A 20,548-nucleotide genomic window follows, 5' to 3' on the forward strand; every position below is an offset into this window, starting at 1 on the left:
GTTTTAATACTGTATTTGTTTTTTATTAATAATTATAATTTTTATATTTGTTATTAGGCGCGACATTATTGATATCTCGTATGTAACAATTACAGTTATTATTATTGATACTATTATTGTTAGCATTATTATTATTATTATTATTATTATTATTATTATTATTATTATTATTATTATTAACATTATTAGCAGTGATATATATCATAATTTTTGAATAATTGTATTAACATTGTTAGCAGTGATATATATCATAATTTTTGAATAATTGTATTAACATTGTTAGCAGTGATATATATCATAATTTTTTATTAGGCTAACGAATGTGAAAAAAATATGTTGTATATTATTCTTTTGAGGCTTATTTACACTGAGTGAAGCCCTTCATTATTATCATCATTAGGAGAGAATAGAATTCACTCTTCTAATGTTCAAAATCCATAAACCCCTGCCACTCTCTTAATCCTAATTTCTTTCACTGCTAAATACTTCCACGAGAAACACCTCCAGCCATTGCCGTTGGACCCAATTTCTTCCTCCAATCATTCTTCAGATATCATCAAGTTGGAGTAGCCATCGACGTCACATAGCCAGAATCCATCAGCATCGTCCTGCCGTGTCTACCTGTCAAGCAGCTACGTCGTGAGGTGCTCCTATTTTGTCGTCGATAACCTTTCTCCCGCTGCCCATAAGCACCAATAGTTGATTTTGTGTGGTTGCTAGTTTGCCCATTGAGAGTTCACATGTTACTTAACCCTTATTTATGGATTTAATTTTGTGTCTCTATGAACAAGTTCTTCTTTTTGTTACTGTGATTTTAGTTTGAACACACTAATTAAAAAAATCAACTTCAAAAAAGCAATATTGCCATACTGCACTTATATTATAAGACCTGAATTTTTTAAAATTAAATAATTAGTTATTTATGAGTTAATATATTATATTAAGATGTAGGTTTTAAGAAAACTATTTTTAACAAAAATAATTAAATAAAATTTTATGATTAATAAAATTTAATTTAATTATTATTTATTTTATTAAATTTAAATTATTTATTAAAAAATAATTTAATAAAACAAAAAATAAATTGAGTTTTATTATTATTATTATTATTATTATTATTATTATTCCATTTCTTATTACATGGCAAAAGTGACTAACAGACTAAGGGAAGTAGGGAACAAAAAGAAGAGAAAATGAAACGTGATGCATGTATATATTTATATAACCAATGAAACGTGATGCATGTATATATTTTGTAACGTAACTAGAATTAACTAGAAAGGAAAATAAACCAGAATTAATAGCAAGAGTTCATAATGGCTCTTTAATGTGACAATAGCCAACCATACAAAAAGAATTCAATGAAAATAATGAAAGTCTTCAAACAGTAGATGTAGCACAAGCCTTTAAGTCTTCTTCCAAGGAAATAAACCTAACAATAATAAGAGATTTAGTGACTAGAGAGAGAGCAGAGGGAAGAGAAGAATATTCAGATAGAAAAAGAATTACCACTTATTGCCTACAGCACATAGTCCTTGAGTTGAGTATTTGTTTGTTTTTGCCTCAAACTTTTGCGTATTTGATCTGTTGCCATCTGTCTCTCAACTCTAACTAACTCTGCATTTGGCTTTCTTTGTGATTGAATTACCCCTTTTGTCCTTACTTCATTTTCTTTATTCATTACAATACTCTCCCCTTTAAAGACAACCTTATCCTCAAGGTTGAAGTGAGGAAAAGACTTCATGAACTCTTTAGCATCTTCCCATGTGGCAAGTTCTTGAGGAGTGCCTTCCCATTGCACCAACAGCTGGAGTACCTCACTATCGCCTTGCATAATCACCTTTTTGGCTAAGATCACTTGTGGCATTATTATTGGACCTTGTTCATTAGTTGTCAATGGCAGTGGAATATATTGTTGAGTATCATTCCCACGAAACTTCTTTAATAAAGAAATGTGAAATACTAGATGTGTTTTAGCACCTTCTGGCAATTGCAGCTTGTATGCAACAGGGCTGAGTTTGGAGAGAATTTTAAAGGGACCAAAGAATCTCATCCCTAATTTATAATTCTTTCGTAACGCAACCGATTGTTGACGATATGGCTGTAATTTAACCAGCACCATGTCCCCTTCTTGTAACTCCCAGTGTCGTCTCTTTTCATCAGCATGATCTTTCATAAATTGTTGAGTTTTGGAAATGTTAACTTTGAGCCTCTCAAGAAGCTGGTCTCGTTCTTGCAACATAGTTTGTAAGTGAGGTGCATCATTGGAATTCTTGTGGTATCGCATGGGTCTCGGGGGATCCTTGCCAAATAATGCCTTATAAGGAGTCATCTTGATATGGTTGTGGAATGAAGTGTTATACCAATATTGAGCCCATGGGAGAAGTTTCAGCCAACCTTTTGGATTCTCATAGCAGAAGCAGCGTAAGTACATCTCTAAAGTCTTGTTAAGAACTTCACTTTGGCCATCGGTTTGGGGATAGTAAGAAGAACTCATTGTGAGTGTAGTGCCTTGCAGCTTGAACAACTGCTGCCAAAAATGACTAATAAAGACCTTGTCCCGATCTGAAACTATGGACTTGGGAAATCCATATAACTTTGCAACATTACTAATGAAGGCTTCAGCAACTGTAACACTATTGAAATCTGATCGGAGGGGAATAAGGTGGGCAAACTTAGAGAGCCTATCAATTACCACCATAATGGTAGTATAAGATTGAACGGAAGGTAGTGCTGTGATAAAATCCATACATATATCTTTCCATAATTGTGAAGGAATCGGAAGCGGTTGTAGGAGGCCCGATGGAAGCTGATTTTCAGTCTTTGCCTTTTGGCATACCACACAATTAAGGACAAATGCTTTGATTTGACGTTGCATCTTGGGCCAGTAAAATTGAGCACATATTCTCTCAATTGTTCGTGCTATTCTTGAGTGGCCCCCTACCCTACTGGTATGAAACTCAGTCATGACATCTTGTAGCAGTTGAGATTTTTCTGGAATAACTATGCGATCCTTCCACATCAAAACTCCATTTCTGTGTGAGTAATTTGGATATTCTATCTGGTTGGGATCCATGCATGCTTGTGTAATTTGGTTAAGCTCAGCATCATCACTTACAGCATGTTGTAGTTGTTGTAACCATGTTACTTGTGGCTCAGACCATGCAGCAAAGAGGCTTCTAGACAAGGCATCAGCTGGTATGTTCTCTTTTCCCGGCTTATATTGTATCTCAAAGTTATAACCAAGGAATTTATGTAACCATTGCTGTTGTTCTGGTGTGTGTAAGGATTGCTCCAAGAGCGACTTCAAGCTTCTCTGATCAGTTTTTATAATGAATTTTCGTCCCAATAAGTAATGCCTAAATTTGGCAATGCCTTCTGTGATCGCATAAAGTTCCCGAACATATGCTGACTGTTTCTACATTCTAGGGGATAATTTCTTTGAAAAATAGGCAATAGGGTGACCACTTTGGCTTAAGACAGCTCCAATCCCGGATCCAGATGCATCAGTCTCAATGATGAAGGGTTGAGCGAAATTCGGCAAGGCGAGGACTGGTGCAGATGTGATAGCACTCTTTAATTTCTCAAAAGCTGAAGCAGCTTCTGAATTCCATATAAAAGAATCTTTCTTCAATAGGTCAGATAAAGGGCTAGCCATGGATGCATACCCTTTGATAAATCTTCTGTAATAGCCTGTAAGTCCCAAAAATCCCCTAAGTTGTTTCAAGTTCATTGGAATTGGCCATTCTGCCACTGCCATGATTTTATTTTTCTCCATATTCAGGCCTTGTCCGTTGATGGTATGCCCCAAATAATCTATTTCTTCTGCACCAAAAGAACACTTCGAAAGTTTGGCAAAAAGAGACTCTCGTTTCAATATCTCCAAAACAACTTGTAAGTGATGCAAATGTGAAGGCCATGTAGAACTATAAAATAAGATGTCATCAAAAAATACAAGAACAAACTTCCTCAAGAACTCTCTAAAAATATCGTTCATCAATGCTTGGAATGTGGCTGGTGCGTTCGTCAAACCAAATGGCATTACTAACCACTCGTAGTGCCCCTGGTGAGTCCTAAAAGCAGTCTTATGCCTGTCTTCGGGAGTAACCAATATTTGATGATAGCCAGATCTTAAGTCCAATTTAGAAAAATATTTAGCACCAAATAATTCATCAAGAAGTTCATCCACCGTTGGAATAGGAAAAGAATCTTTGATTGTAATTGCGTTTAAAGCACGATAATTTGTGCAAAAGCGCCATGTTCCATCTTTCTTTTTTACCAATAAGACAGGGGATGAGAACGAACTCTTACTTGGTTGAATAATACCTTCTCTTAGCATTTCTTCAATCATCACTTCAATTTGTTCCTTTTGGCTATGTGGATATCTATAAGGTCTGACTTTCACTAGAGGTGCATTGCTCAGTAATGGAATGCAATGATCATGAACTCTTTGAGGTGGTAAGCCTTCAGGTTGGTCAAATACATCCTTATAATTATGCAGTAGTAATGCTAATTCTAGGTCTATATCAGAAGGTAATTCAAGCAACTTTTCTGACAACTGCTCTTGTTTCACTTGTGTGAATTGTAAGGTAAATGCTTCCACTATAGCATCTGTGTTTTGCAACCTGCGGATATGATGAAATTGGGGCTCCTATGGTAAATAGTTGCAATCTTCCTGTAGAGTAATCAGTTTTCCATGATGGAAGAAGCGAATTCTTAAAGCATCATAATTAGCTAAGTGCTCCTTAAAAGTTTTTAACCAAGTACCACCTAGTACCATGTCAGCTCTGGAGAACGGAAGGAGGTAAGCTGGCATCTTCAATGTATGACCTTGAGTTTGCACCGACAATTCTCTAACAAATCCCTCGGCATCCATAACTTGACCATTTCCCACAACAACCCGAAATCTTGGTGATGGTTCCACTGCCAATTGCAAAAACCTTACAACTCTTGGTTGAAGGAAATTGTATGAGCTACCCCCATCTATTAAAACCTGCACCTCCATTCCATTGATAAATGCCTTGAAGCGAATCACCCCCAAGGCTGGAATCCCTTTCATCGCATTGAACGAGAGGTGATGAGCTACTGCTAGTTAAGCTTGCTGAGTGGTGCACGAAATTGTGATCATCAATGGCGCCATCAACATGGTACGCTCAATTGCAATCTCAACTATTTATCACAACTTCGCACAACTAACCAGCAAGTGTACTGGGTCGTCCAAGTAATAAACCTTACGCGAGTAAGGGTCGATCCCACGGAGATTGTTGGTATGAAGCAAGCTATGATCACCTTGTAAATCTTAGTCAGGCAGACTCAAATGGTTATGGATGATGTATGAATAAAACATAAAGATAAAGATAGAGATACTTATGTAATTCATTGGTGGGAATTTCAGATAAGCGTATAGAGATGCTTGGTCCCTTCCGTCTCTCTGCTTTCCTACTATCTTCATCCAATCCTTCTTACTCCTTTCCATGGCAAGCTGTATGTAGGGTTTCACCGTTGTCAGTGGCTACCCCCCATCCTCTCAGTGAAAATGTTCAATGCACCTTGTCACGGCACGGCTATTCAGCTGTCGGTTCTCGATCATGTCGGAATAGAATCCAGTGATTCTTTTGCGTCTGTCACTAACGCCCCACAATCGCGAGTTTGAAGCTCGTCACAGTCATTCAATCATCGAATCCTACTCAGAATACCACAGACAAGGTTTAGACCTTCCGGATTCTCTTGAATGCCGCCATCAATTCTAGCTTATACCACGAAGATTCTGATTAAGGGATCCAAGAGATAAACATTCAAGCCTTGTTTGCTTGTAGAACAGAAGTGGTTGTCAGGCACTCGTTCATAGGTGAGAATGATGATGAGTGTCACATAATCATCACATTCATCATGTTCTTGGGTGCAAATGAATATCTTGGAATAAGAACAAGCTGAATTGAATAGAAGGACAATAGTAATTACATTAATACTCGAGGTACAGCAGAGCTCCACACCTTAATCTATGGTGTGTAGAAACTCCACTGTTGAAAATACATAAGAACAAAAGTGATCATTGGCTTCGGCCCCTGAGAGGGAACCAGAAGAACCAAGATCTGATCTAAGAACTAGATGTCCAAAGATGAAAATACAATAGTAAAAGGTCCTATTTGTAGAGAACTAGTAGCCTAGGGTTTACAAAGATGAGTAAATTACATAAAAATCCACTTTCGGGCCCACTTGGTGTGTGCTTGGGTTGAGCATTGAAGCATTTTCGTGTAGAGACTTCTCTTGGAGTTAAACGCCAGCTTTTGTGCTAGTTTGGGCGTTTAACTCCCATTCTTGTGCCAGTTCCGGCGTTTAACGCCGGGCAGTTTTGAGCTGATTTGGAATGCCAGTTTGGGCCATCAAATCTCGGGCAAAGTATGGACTATTATATATTGCTGGAAAGCCCAGGATGTTTACTTTCCAAGCCGTTGAGAGCGCGCCAATTAGGTCTCTGTAGCTCCAGAAAATCCACTTCGAGTGCAGGGAGGTCAGAATCCAACAGCATCTGCAGTCCTTTTCAGTCTCTGAATCAGATTTTTGCTCAAGTCCCTCAATTTCAGCCAGAAAATACCTGAAATCACAGAAAAACACACAAACGCATAGTAATGTCCAGAAAAGTGAATTTTAAATAAAAACTAATAGAAATATACTAAAAACTAACTAAAACATACTAAAAACATACTAAAAACAATGCCAAAAAGCGTATAAATTATCCGCTCATCACAACACCAAACTTAAATTGTTGCTTGTCCCTAAGCAACTGAAAATCAAATAAGATAAAGAGAAGAGAATATGCAATGAATTCCAAAAACATCTATGAAGATCAGTATTAATTAGATGAGCGGGGCTTTAGCTTTTTGCCTCTGAATAGTTTTGGCATCTCACTCTATCCTTTGAAATTCAGAATGATTGGCTTCTATAGGAACTCAGAATCCAGATAGTGTTATTGATTCTCCTAGTTAAGTATGATGATTCTTGAACACAGCTACTTTATGAGTCTTGGCCGTGGCCCAAAGCACTTTGTCTTCCAGTATTACCACCGGATACATACATGCCACAGACACATAATTGGGTGAACCTTTTCAGATTGTGACTCAGCTTTGCTAGAGTCCCCAATTAGAGGTGTCCAGGGTTCTTAAGCACACTCTTTCACTGCTTTTTCTTGCTTCAAGAATCATTTTTATGATTTTTCAGATCCTCAGTAACATGTCTCCTTTTTCATCATTCTTTCAAGAGCCAACAGTCATGAACAACAAATTCAAAAGATTTATGCACTGTTTAAGCATACATTCAGAAACCAAAATATTGCCACCACATCAAAATAATTAATCTGTTATAAAATTCAAAATTCATGCAATTCTTCTCTTTTTCAATTAAGAACATTTTTCATTTAAGAAAGGTGATGGATTCATAGGACATTCATAACTTTAAGGCATTGACACTAAGACACTAATGATCATAAGACACAAACATGGATAGACATAAGCATGATTTTTCGAAAAATAGAAAAATAAAGAACAAGGAGATTAAAGAACGGGTCCACCTTAGTGATGGCGGCTTGTTCTTCCTCTTGAAGATCTTATGGAGTGCTTGAGCTCCTCAATGTCTCTTTCTTGCCTTTGTTTCTCCTCTCTCATGATTCTTTCATCTTCTCTAATTTCATGGAGGAGGATGGAATGTTCTTGGTGCTCCACCCTTAGTTGTCCCATGTTGGAACTCAATTCTCCTAGGGAGGTGTTGATTTGCTCCCAATAGTTTTGTGGAGGAAAGTGCATCCCTTGAGGCATCTCAGGGATTTCATGATGAGTGGCATCTCTTGTTTGCTCCATCCTTTTCTTAGTGATGGGCTTGTCCTCATCAATGGGGATGTCTCCCTCTATGTCAATTCCAACTGAATAACAGAGGTGACAAATGAGATGAGGAAAGGCTAACCTTGCCAAGGTAGAGGACTTGTCCGCCACCTTATAAAGTTCTTGGGCTATAACCTCATGAACTTTTATTTCTTCTCCAATCATGATGCTATGAATCATGATGGCCCGGTCTATAGTAACTTCGGACCGGTTGCTAGTTGGAATGATTGAGTGTTGGATAAACTCCAACCATCCCCTAGCCACGGGCTTGAGGTTATGCCTTCTCAGTTAAACCGGCTTTCCTCTTGAATCTCTCTTCCATTGAGCGCCCTCTTCACAAATGTCTATGAGGACTTGGTCCAACCTTTGATCAAAGTTGACCCTTCTAGTGTAAGGGTGTTCATCTCCTTGCATCATGGGCAAGTTGAATGCCAACCTTACATTTTCCGGACTAAAATCCAAGTATTTCCCCCGAACCATTGTAAGCCAATTCTTTGGGTCCGGGTTCACACGTTGATCATGGTTCTTGGTGATCCATGCATTGGCATAGAACTCTTAAACCATTAAGATTCCGACTTGTTGAATGGGGTTGGTAAGAACTTCCCAACCTCTTCTTCGGATCTCATGTTGGATCTCCGGATATTCACTCTTTTTGAGTTTGAAAGGGACCTCGGGGATCACCTTCTTTAAGGCTACAACTTCATAGAAGTGGTCTTGATGCACCCTTGAGATGAATCTCTCCATCTCCCATGACTCGGATGTGGAAGCTTTTGCCTTCCCTTTCCTCTTTTTAGAGGTTTCTCCGGCCTTGGATGCCATAAATGGTTATGGAAAAACAAAAAGCAATGCTTTTACCACACCAAACTTAAAAGGTTTGCTCATCCTCGAGCAAAAGAAGAAAGAAGAGAGTAGAAGAAGAAGAAATGAAGGAGATGGTGATGGCTTTGTGGTTCGGCCAAAGGGGGAGAAGTAGTGTTTAGGTTGTGTGAAAATGAAGGGGTGAAGATGGGTTTATATAGGAGTGGAGAGAGGGGTAGGGGTCGGCTATGGGAGGGTGGGTTTGGGAGGGAAAGTGGTTTGAATTTGAATGGTGAGGTAGGTGGGGTTTTATGAAGGATGGATGTGAGTGGTGAAGAGAAAGATGGGATTTGATAGGTGAAGGGTTTTTGGGGAAGAGGTGTTGAGGTGATTGGTGAATGGGTGAAGAAGAGAGAGTGGTGGGGTAGGTTGGGATCCTGTGGGGTCCACAGATCCTGAGGTGTCAAGGAAAATTCATCCCTGTACCAAGTGGCGAGCAAAAATGCTCTCTGTGCCAATTCGGGCATTAAACGCCGGGCTGGTGCCCATTTCTGGCGTTTAACGCCATCTTCTTGCCCTTTCCTGGCATTTAACGCCAGTCTGGTGCCCCTTTCTGGCGTTAAACGCCCAGAATGGTGCCAGACTGGGCGTTAAACGCCCATTTGCTACCCTTACTGGCGTTTAAACGCCAGGAAGGTCTTCCTCCAGGGTGTGCTATTTTTCTTTCTGTTTTTCATTCTGTTTTTGCTTTTTCAACTGATTTTGTGACTTCTCATGATCATCAACCTACAGAAAACATGAAATAACAAAGGAAAATGGATTAAATATAACATTGGGTTGCCTCCCAACAAGCGCTTCTTTAATGTCAGTAGCTTGACAGTGGGCTCTCATGGAGCCTCACAGATACTCAGAGCAATGTTGGAACCTCCCAACACCAAACTTAGAGTTTGACTGTGGGGGCTCTGTTTGGCTCTGTTTTGAGAGAAGCTCTTCATGCTTCCTCTCCATGGTTACAGAGGGATATCCTTGAGTCTTAAACACAAGGGATTTTTCATTCACTTGAATGATCAATTCTCCTCTGTCAACATCAATCACAGCCTTTGCTGTGGTTAGGAAGGGTCTGCCAAGGATGATGGATTCATCCATGCACTTCCCAGTCTCTAGGACTATGAAATCAGCAGGGATGTAATGGTCTTCAACTTTTACCAAAACATCCTCTACAAGTCCATAAGCTTATTTTCTTGAATTGTCTGCCATCTCTAGTGAGATTCTTGCAACTTGTACCTCAAAGATCCCTAGCTTCTCTATTACAGAGAGAGGCATGAGGTTTACACTTGACCCTAGGTCACACAGAGCCTTTTTAAAGGTCATGGTGCCTATGGTACAAGGTATTGAGAACTTTCCAGGATCTTGTCTCTTTTGAGGTAGTTTCTGCCTAGACAAGTCATCCAGTTCTTTGGTGAGCAAAGGAGGTTCATTCTCCCAAGTCTCATTACCAAATAACTTGTCATTTAGCTTCATGATTGCTCCAAGGTATTTAGCAACTTGCTCTTCAGTGACATACTCATCCTCTTCAGAGGAAGAATACTCATCAGAGCTCATGAATGGCAGAAGTAAATCCATTGGAATCTCTATGGTCTCAGTGTGAGCCTCAGATTCCCATGGTTCCTCATTAGGGAACTCATTGGAGGCCAGTGGACGTCCATTGAGGTCTTCCTCAGTGGCGCTCACTGCCTCTTCATCCTCTCCAAGTTCGGCCATGTTGATGGCCTTACATTCTCCTTTTGGATTCTCTTCTGTATTGCTTGGAAGAGTGCTAGGAGGGAGTTCAGTAATTTTCTTACTCAGCTGACCCACTTGTGCCTCCAAGTTTCTAATGGAGGACCTTATTTCAGTCATGAAACTTTGAGTGGTTTTGATTAGATCAGAGACCATGGTTGCTAAGTCAGAGTGGCTCTGCTTAGAATTCTCTGTCTGTTGCTGAGAAGATGATGGAAAAGGCTTGCCATTGCTAAACCTGTTTCTTCCACCATTATTGTTGTTGAAACCTTGTTGAGGTCTCTGTTGATCCTTCCATGAAAGATTTAGATGATTTTTCCATGAAGGATTATAGGTGTTTCCATAGGATTCTCCCATGTAATTCACCTCTTCCATTGAAGGGTTCTCAGGATCATAAGCTTCTTCTTCAGATGAAGCGTCCTTAGTACTGCCTGGTACAGCTTGCATTCCAGACAGACTTTGAGAAATCAAATTGACTTGCTAAGTCAATATTTTGTTCTGAGCCAATATAGCATTCAGGGTATCAATCTCAAGAACTCCTTTCTTCTGATTCGTCCCATTGTTTACAGGATTCCTTTCAGAAGTGTACATGAATTGGTTATTTGCAACCATTTCAATCAGTTCTTGAGCTTCTGCAGGCGTCTTCTTTAGATGAAGAGAGTCTCCATCAGAACTATCCAATGACATCTTGGACAGTTCAGACAAACCATCATAGAAGATACCTATGATGCTCCATTCAGAAAGCATGTCAGAAGGACACTTTCTGATCAATTGTTTGTATCTTTCCCAAGCTTCATAGAGGGATTCACCTTCCTTCTGTCTGAAGGTTTGGACTTCCACTCTAAGCTTACTCAATTTTGGAGGTGGAAAGAACTTTGCCAAGAAGGCATTGACTAGCTTTTCCCAAGAGTTCAAGCTTTCTTTAGGTTGTGAATCCAACCATATCCTAGCTCTGTCTCTTACAGCAAAAGGGAATAGCATAAGTCTATAGACCTCAGGGTCAACCCCATTGGTTTTGACAGTGTCACAGATTTGCAAGAACTCAGCTAGAAACTGATGAGGATCTTCCAATGGAAGTCCATGAAACTTGCAATTCTGTTGCATTAGAGAAACTAATTGAGGCTTAAGCTCAAAGTTGTTTGCTCCAAGGGCAGGGATAGAGATGCTTCTCCCATAGAAGTCGGGAGTAGGTGCAGTAAAGTCACCCAGTACCTTCCTTGCATTGTTGGCATTGTTGTTGTTTTCGGCTGCCATGTCTTCTTCTTTGAAGATTTCTGTTAGGTCCTCTACAGAGAATTGTGTTTTAGCTTCTCTTAGCTTTCGCTTCAAGGTCCTTTCAGGTTCAGGGTCAGCCTCAAAAAGAATACTTTTGTCTTTACTCCTGCTCATATGAAAGAGAAGAAAACAAGAAAATATAGAATCCTCTATGTCACAGTATAGAGATTCCTTGAGGTGTCAGAGAAAAAGAAAAATAGAAGGAAGAGGTAGAAAATTTGAACTTATCAAGAAAGATGGAGTTCGAATTGTGCATTAAGGATGAGTGTTAGTCCATAAATAGAAGGATGTGAAAAGAGGGGAAGAAATTTTTGAAAATAAATTAAAAGGATTTTAAAAACATTTTGAAAAATACTAATTGATTTTCGAAAACTAAGAGTGGAAAAGAAATCAAGTGATTTTTGAAAAAGATTTTGAAATTAGAAATTAAAAAGATATGATTGAAAACTATTTTGAAAAAGATGAGATTTAAGAAGATATGATTGAAAAAGATATAATTTTAAAAAGACATGATTGAGAAGATCTGATTTGAAAAACAATTTAAAAAGATTTGATTTTGAAAATTAATGACTTGGCTAACAAGAAAAGATATGATTCAAACATTAAACCTTTCTCAACAGAAAAGGCAACATACTTGAAATGTTGAATCAAATCATTGATTGATAGCAAGTATTTTGAAAATGGGAAGAAATTGATTTTGAAAAAGATTTGATTGAAAAGATTTGATTTGAAAAAGATTTGATTTTGAAAAATTTTGAAAACTTGAAAAAATTTGAATTGAAAACAGAATCTTCCCTCTTGTGCCATCCTGGCGTTGAACGCCCAGAATGGTGCACATTCTGGTGTTTAACGCCCAAAGCACTACCCTTTTGGGCGTTAAACGCCCAACCAGGCACCCTGGCTGGCGTTAAACGCCAGTTTGTCTTCCTCACTGGGCGTTTTGAACGCCCAACTTTTTCTGTGTAATTCCTCTGCTGTATGTTCTGAATCTTCAATTCTCTGTATTATTGACTTGAAAAGACACAAATTAAAATTTTATTTTTGGATTTTTAATAATGAGGAATAATCAAAATGCAACTAAAATCAAATAAACAATGCATGCAGGACACCAAACCTAGAAGTTTGTATACTACTGACACTAACAAGTTGAGAATGCATATGACAAACAACAAAAAATACTCAAGACAAGAGAATTAAAGATCAGAGTAAGTAAATCATCAAGAACATCTTGAAGATCACTTAAGACACATGAATGAATGCAAGAAGAACAAAAACATGCAATTGACACCAAACTTAAAATGAGACTCTAGACTCAACAAGAAACATAAAATATTTTTGGTTTTTATGATTTTGTAAATTTTTTTGGATTTTTCGAAAATTAAGTGGAAAAAGAAAATAAAGATATCAAAATTCTTAATGAGAATTCCAGGAATCATTGCAATGCTAGTCTAAGACTCCGGTTCAGGAATTAGACATGGCTTCATAGCCAGCCAAGCTTTCAAAAAAAGCTCCGGTCCAAAACACTAGACATGGCCAATGGCCAGCCAAGCTTTAGCAGATCATTGCTCACAACAGCAGAATTGATAGAAATCAACAAGCTCTTGTGCTGATAAGTCAAAATCTCGGTCCAATAAGATTAGACATGGCTTCTCAGCCAGCTAGACTTCAACAGATCATCATGAAACTCTAGAATTCATTCTTGAAACTCTGAAGAAAAATGCCTAATCTAAGCAACAAGATGAACCGTCAGTTGTCCAAACTCAACACTCCCCGGCAACGGCGCCAAAAACTTGGTGCACTGATGAGCGGATATTTTATACGCTTTTTGGGGGTAATTTCATGTAGATTTTAGTATGTTTTAATTAGTTTTTAATAGAATTTTATTAGTTTTTAAGCAAAAATCATATTTCTGGACTTTACTATGAGTTTTTGTATTTTTCTGTGATTTCAGGTAATTTCTGGCTGAAATTGAGGGAGCTGAGCAAAAATCTGGTTTAGGCTAAAAAGGACTGCTGATGCTGTTGGATTCTGACCTCCCTGCACTCGAAATAGATTTTTGGGAGCTATAGAACTCCAAATGGCGCGCTCTTAATTGTGTTGGAAAGTAGACATCCAGGGCTTTCCAGCAATATATAATAGTCCATACTTTGCTCAAGGATAGACGACGTAAAATGGCATTCAACGCCAGTTCCATGATGCAGTCTGGCGTCCAGCGCCAGAAACAAGTTACAAGTTGGAGTTCAACGCCAGAAACAGGTTACAACCTGGCGTTGAACGCCCAAAACAGCCCAGGCATGTGAGAAGCTTAAGTCTCAGCCCCAGCACACACCAAGTTGGGCCCAGAAGTGGATTTCTGCGCTATCTATCATAGTTTACTCATTTTCTATAAACCTAGGTTACTAGTTTACTATTTAAAACAACTTTTAGAGACTTATCTTGTACCTCATGACGTCTATAGAACTGGATTTTATATTCCTTGGCAGCATGAGTCTCTAAACTCCATTGTTGGGGGTGAGGAGCTCTGCAGCGTCTCAATGAATTAATACAATTACCTTTGTTTTCCATTTAAACACGCTTGTTCCTATCTAAGATGTTCATTTGCGCTTAAAAATGAAGAAGGTGATGATCCGTGACACTCATCACCTTCCTCAGATCCATGAACGTGTGCCTGACAACCACCTCCGTTCTACATCAGACTGAATGAGCTTCTCTTAGATTCCTTAATCAGAATCTTCTTGGTATAAGCTAGAATTGATGGCGGCCACTCTTGAGGATCCGGAAAGTCTAAACCTTGTCTGTGGTATTCTGAGTAGGTTCAAGGATCGAATGGCTGTGACGAGCTTCAAACTCGCGATTGCTGGGCGTGATGACCTACGCAAAAGGGTCAATGGATTCTATTCCAACATGATCGAGAACCAACAGCTGATTAGCCGTGCTGTGACAGAGCATCTGGACCATTTTTACTGAGAGGATGGGAGGTAGCCACTGACAATGGTGACACCCTACATATAGCTTGCCATGGAAGGAGCCTTGCGTGTGGAAAAGGATTTCAAGGAAGAGTTGAAGTCAGAGGACAAAGCATCTCCAAAACCCCAACATGTTCTTCATTAATAAAGTAACAATTACTTATTCCAAATACTTTTACTTCTTGCAATCAAATTCAAATAACCTTATTGACATCCTGACTAAGATCAATAAAATAAACATAGATTGCTTCAAACTAATAATCTCCGTGGGATCGACCCTTACTCACGTAAGGTATTACTTGGACGACCCAGTGCACTTGCTGGTTAGTTGTGCGGAATTGTCAAGAATTGTGATTTTCAATTTCGTGCACCAAGTTTTTGGCGCCGTTGCCGGGGATTATTCGAGTTTGAACAACTAAAGGTTTATTTTGTTGCTTAGATTAGGAAGAATTTATCCTTTTTTTTCACTAGAATTGCATCTTTTATTATCCCTTTTTAAAAAAAATTTCAAAAATATTATTTTTCTTTATCAATTTTTAATTTTTAATTTCTTTTCGTGAGTTTAGTGTCTTGTTTAAAGTTTAGTGTTAATTGCATATTTTATATTTTTCTTTAAATTTTTGAAATTGTGTTCTTTGTTCTTCATTGATCTTCAAGTTGTTCTTGTTTATTTTTCTTGTTTGATCTTGAGTTTTTCTTGTTTTGTGTCTTTTCTTGTTTTTCTTGCGCTTTTTCAAAACATTAACTTTCAAAAATTATACTTTTATCCATAAAAATAATACATCTTTAAAATACATTACATTTTTAGCTCAGTTGGTTATAGCGTTGGCTTATGTTCTTGGCAATTGGGCATCTTCTTTTTAAAATCTTTTTTTTAAATAATTTTTCTTAATTTAATCTTGTGCCAAACTTTAAGTTTGGTGTTTTCTTGTTGATCTTTCTTTAATTTTCGAAAATTTATCTTGGTTTTCTAAAAATTTTAAGTTTGGTGTTCTTTCTTTTGTTCTTGGTGTTCTTGTGAATTTTCAAGGTGTTCTTGAGTCTTTCTTGTGTTTTGATCTTAAAATTTTTAAGTTTGGTGTTCCTTGGTGTTTTCCCTCCACAATTTTCGAAAATAAGGAGCATTAGATCTAAAAATTTTAAGTCTTGTGTCCATTGTGTGTTTTTTTTCTCTTTCATCATAAAATTCAAAATTCAAAAAAAAAATAAATATCTTTTCTAACTAATTTTAAACTATATTTTCGAAATTTTTTATATAAAAATTCAGATTTCAATTTCAAAAGTTTTCAATTCTTATTTTTTTAATATATATTTTATTATCTTTTTTTTCAAAAATTTTATCCTAACCACTTTCTCCTTTTCCTCAAATATTTTGAAAATCTTCAAAAAAAAAATATTTTCATTTTTTTATTTTATTTCATTTTTACTAGTTCTATTTTTACTTTATTTTATAAAATAAATTTTTATAAAATAAATAATATCAACATACATACCATCTCCTTTATTCCATCATGGAACTAAGTGGAAATGAACAGTCCAGGAGGACTCTGGGGTCATATGCTAACCCCACTACTGCTTCATATGGGAGTAGTATCTGTATACCCTCCATTGGAGTTAGTAGCTTTGAGTTGAATCCTCAGCTCATTATCATGGTGCAGCAAAACTGCCAGTATTCCGGTCTTCCACAGGAAGAACCTACAGAGCTTCTGGCACAATTTTTACAAATTGCTGACACAGTACATGATAAGGAAGTAGATCAGGATGTCTACAGATTATTACTGTTTCCATTTGCTGTAAAAGATTAAGCTAAGAGGTGGTTAAATAACCAGCCTAAGAACAGCATAAAAACACGGAAACAGCTGTCAGAAAAATTCCTGAATCACTATTTCCCTCCAAAACAGATGACACAGCTAAGGCTAAGCATCCAAGGCTTCAAACAAGGAGATAATGAATCCCTTTATGATGCCTGGGAGAGATACAGGGAGATGCTAAGAAAATGCCCCTCTGAAATGTTTTCAGAGTGGGTGCAATTAGACATCTTCTACTATGGGCTTACAGAAAAAGCTCAGATTTCTCTAGACCACTCAGCTGGTGGATCTATACATATGAGAAAAACAATTGAAGAAGCTCAAGAGCTTATTGATACAGTTGCCAGAAATCAGCATCTGTACCTAAGCAGTGAATCTTCCATGAAAGAAGAAGCTAAAACAGTAATTGATGAACTCAGTCCTGTGGATCAAGCTAATGAATTCAATCAGCAATTAGACTTTCTAACCCAGCAACTAGCCGAATTCAAGGAAATACTACAGGAAACAAGAATGGCTAACAGGAATATGGAAGTACAGTTAAAGCAAACAGAAAAGCAACTGTCAAAACAAATAGCAGAAGAATGCCAAGCAGTTTAATTAAGAAGTGGGAAAACATTAAATACTTCACTTCAAAGCAGCAGGAAGCCAAGAAATGAACAAATAGCTACTCAAAATCCCTCTGAGGACAATCAGAGCCCAGAGAGGAATAATGCTGGCGCTGAACGCCCAGACCATGCTCATTCCTGGCGTTCAACGCCAGAAACAAGCATGAATACGGCGTTGAATGCCCAAGGGGAGCACAGTTCTGGCGTTTAGACGCCAGTAACAGATAAGGAGTTGGCGTCTAACGCCACTCCAGCTCCCACCCCTGGCATTCAAACGCCAGTGGGGGATCAGTCACATACAAGTGCTGATAACAACCCTTCTAAAAAGGCTTCCCAATCCACATCTGTAGGCAATAAACCTGCAGCAACTAAGGTTGAGGAATACAAAGCCAAAATGCCTTATCCTCAAAAACTCCACCAAGCGGAACAGGATAAGCAATTTGCCCGCTTTGCAGACTATCTCAGGACTCTTGAAATAAAGATTCCGTTTGCAGAAGCACTTGAGCAAATACCCTCTTATGCTAAGTTCATGAAAGAGATCTTAAGTCATAAGAAGGATTGGAGGGAAACTGAAAAAGTTTACCTCACTGAAGAATGCAGTGTAGTCATTCTAAAAAGCTTACCTGAGAAGCTTAAAGATCCCGGGAGCTTTATGATACCATGCACATTAGAGGGTAATTGAACCAAGCAAGCTCTATGCGATCTTGGGGCAAGTATCAACCTAATACCTGCATCTATTATCACAAAGCTTGGTTTGACTGAAGAAGTCAAACCAACCCGGATATGTCTTCAACGTGCTGATGGCTCCATTAAATACCCATCAGGCGTGATTGAAGACATGATTGTCAAGGTTGGGCCATTTGCCTTTCCTACTGACTTTGTGGTGCTAGAAATGGAGGAGCACAAGAGTGCAACTCTCATTCTAGGAAGACCTTTCCTAGCAATTGGCCGAACCCTCATTGACGTCCAAAAAGGGGAAGTAACCTTGAGAGTCAATGAGGAGGAGTTCAAGTTGAATGTTGTCAAAGCCATGCAACATCCAGACACCCCAAATGATTGCATGAGTGTTGATATTATTGACTCTCTGGTAAGAGAGGTCAATATAACTGAGAGTCTCGAATCAGAGCTAGAGGACATCTTTAAAGATGTTCAGCCTGATTTGGAGGAATCAGAGAGAATAATAGAGCCTTTGAAAATCCCTCAAGAAAAGGAGAAACCTCCCAAACCCGAGCTCAAACCATTACCACCATCCCTGAAATATGCATTTCTGGGAGAAGGTGATACCTTTCCTGTAATCATAAGCTCTACCCTAGAACCATAGGAAGAGGAAGCACTAATTTAAGTGCTAAGGACACACAGGACAGCTCTTGGGTGGTCCATCAGTGATCTTAGGGGCATTAACCCAGCTAGATGCATGCACAAGATCCTATTGGAGGGTGACGCCAAGCCAGTGGTCCAACCACAAAGGCGGCTGAATCCAGCCATGAAGGAAGTGGTGCAGAAGGAGGTCACTAAATTACTAGAGGCTGGGATTATTTATCCTATTTCTGACAGCCCCTGGGTAAGCCCTGTCCAAGTCGTCCCTAAGAAGGGAGGCATGACAGTGGTTCATAATGAAAAAAATGAACTGGTTCCTACAAGAACAGTTACAGGGTGGCGTATGTGTATTGATTATAGAAGGCTCAATACAGCCACCAAAAAGGATCATTTTCCTTTACCATTCATAGACCAAATGCTAGAAAGACTAACAGGTCATGAATACTACTGCTTCCTGGATGGATACTCAGGTTATAATCAAATTGCAGTAGATCCCTAAGATCAGGAGAAAACGGCATTCACATGTCCATCTGGAGTATTTGCATACAGAAGGATGCCATTTGGCCTGTGCAATGCACCTGCAACCTTTCAGAGGTGCATGCTCTCAATTTTCTCTGATATGGTGGAAAAATTTCTGGAAGTTTTCATGGATGACTTTTCAGTATTTGGAGACTCATTCAGCTCCTGTCTTGACCATCTAGCACTTATTCTAAAGAGATGCCAAGAGACCAACCTAGTTTTAAACTGGGAGAAATGTCACTTTATGGTGACTGAAGGAATTGTCCTTGGGCACAAAATCTTGAACAAAGGAATAGAGGTGGATCAAGCTAAGGTAGAGGTAATTGAAAAATTACCACCACCAGCCAATGTTAAGGCAATCAGAAGCTTTCTGGGGCATGCAGGATTCTATAGGAGGTTTATACAGGACTTCTCAAAAATCGCCAAACCTCTAAGCAATCTGCTAGCTGCTGACACGCCATTTATCTTTGATAAGGAGTGTCTGCAGGCGTTTGAGACCCTGAAAGCTAAGCTGGTCACAGCACCAGTCATCTCTGCACCAGACTGGACATTACCATTTGAATTGATGTGTGATGCCAGTGACCATGCCATTGGTGCAGTATTGGGACAGAGGCATGACAAGCTTCTGCACGTCATTTACTATGTCAGTCGTGTTTTAAATGACGCACAGAAGAATTACACAACCACAGAAAAAGAGCTGCTTGCAGTGGTTTACGCTATTGACAAGTTCAGATCCTATTTGGTAGGATCAAAAGTGATTGTGTACACTGATCATGCTGCTCTTAAATATCTACTCGCAAAGCAGGATTCAAAACCCAGACTCATCAGATGGGTGTTGCTTCTGCAAGAGTTTGATATAGAAATAAGAGACAGTAAAGGGACAGAAAACCAAGTAGCAGATCACCTGTCCCGAATAGAACCAGTAGAAGGGGCGTCCCTCTCTCTCACTGAGATCTCTGAGACCTTTTCGGATGAACAACTCTTTGCCATCCAGGAAGTGCCATGATTTGCAGACATTGCAAACTACAAGGCAGTAAGATTCATACCCAAAGAGTATAGTAGGCAGCAATCAAAGAAGTTGATCACAGATGCAAAGCACTATCTTTGGGATGAACCATATCTCTTCAAGAGATGTGCAGACGGAGTAATCCGTAGATGTGTGCCTAAAGAAGAAGCACAGAGAATCCTATGGCATTGCCATGGATCACAGTATGGAGGACATTTTGGAAGTGAGCGAACAGCCACAAGAGTCCTCCAATGTGGCTTCTACTGGCCTACTCTCTATAAAGATTCCCAAGCGTTTGTGCTTAATTGTGATAGTTTCCAAAGATCTGGCAATCTGCCTCACAGTTATGCCATGCCTCAACAAGGGATCTTGGAGATTGAGTTGTTTGATGTATGGGGCATTGACTTCATGGGACCTTTCCCACCATCATACTCAAACACTTATATTCTGGTGGCAGTGGATTATGTATCCAAATGGGTGGAAGCTATTGCAACACCTACTAATGACACTAAAACAGTGTTAAAATTCCTCCAGAAACACATCTTCAGCAGATTTGGTACCCCTAGAGTATTAATCAGTGATGGGGCACTCATTTCTGCAA

At 38.8% G+C, this 20,548-nt stretch overlaps 1 non-coding gene across 1 annotated transcript; it reads left to right on the top strand.

Annotated features, from left to right (window-relative positions):
• The first annotated feature begins 11,192 nt into the window (after positions 1-11,192).
• On the top strand, positions 11,193-11,300 carry LOC112713211 (small nucleolar RNA R71). The gene has a single exon (XR_003158186.1). It is a non-coding gene; the product is annotated as a small nucleolar RNA R71 (small nucleolar RNA).
• The last annotated feature ends 9,248 nt before the right edge of the window (positions 11,301-20,548 follow it).

This window comes from Arachis hypogaea, chromosome 9, assembly GCF_003086295.3.
Source record: "Arachis hypogaea cultivar Tifrunner chromosome 9, arahy.Tifrunner.gnm2.J5K5, whole genome shotgun sequence".
NCBI classification, from domain to species: Eukaryota; Viridiplantae; Streptophyta; class Magnoliopsida; order Fabales; family Fabaceae; genus Arachis; species Arachis hypogaea.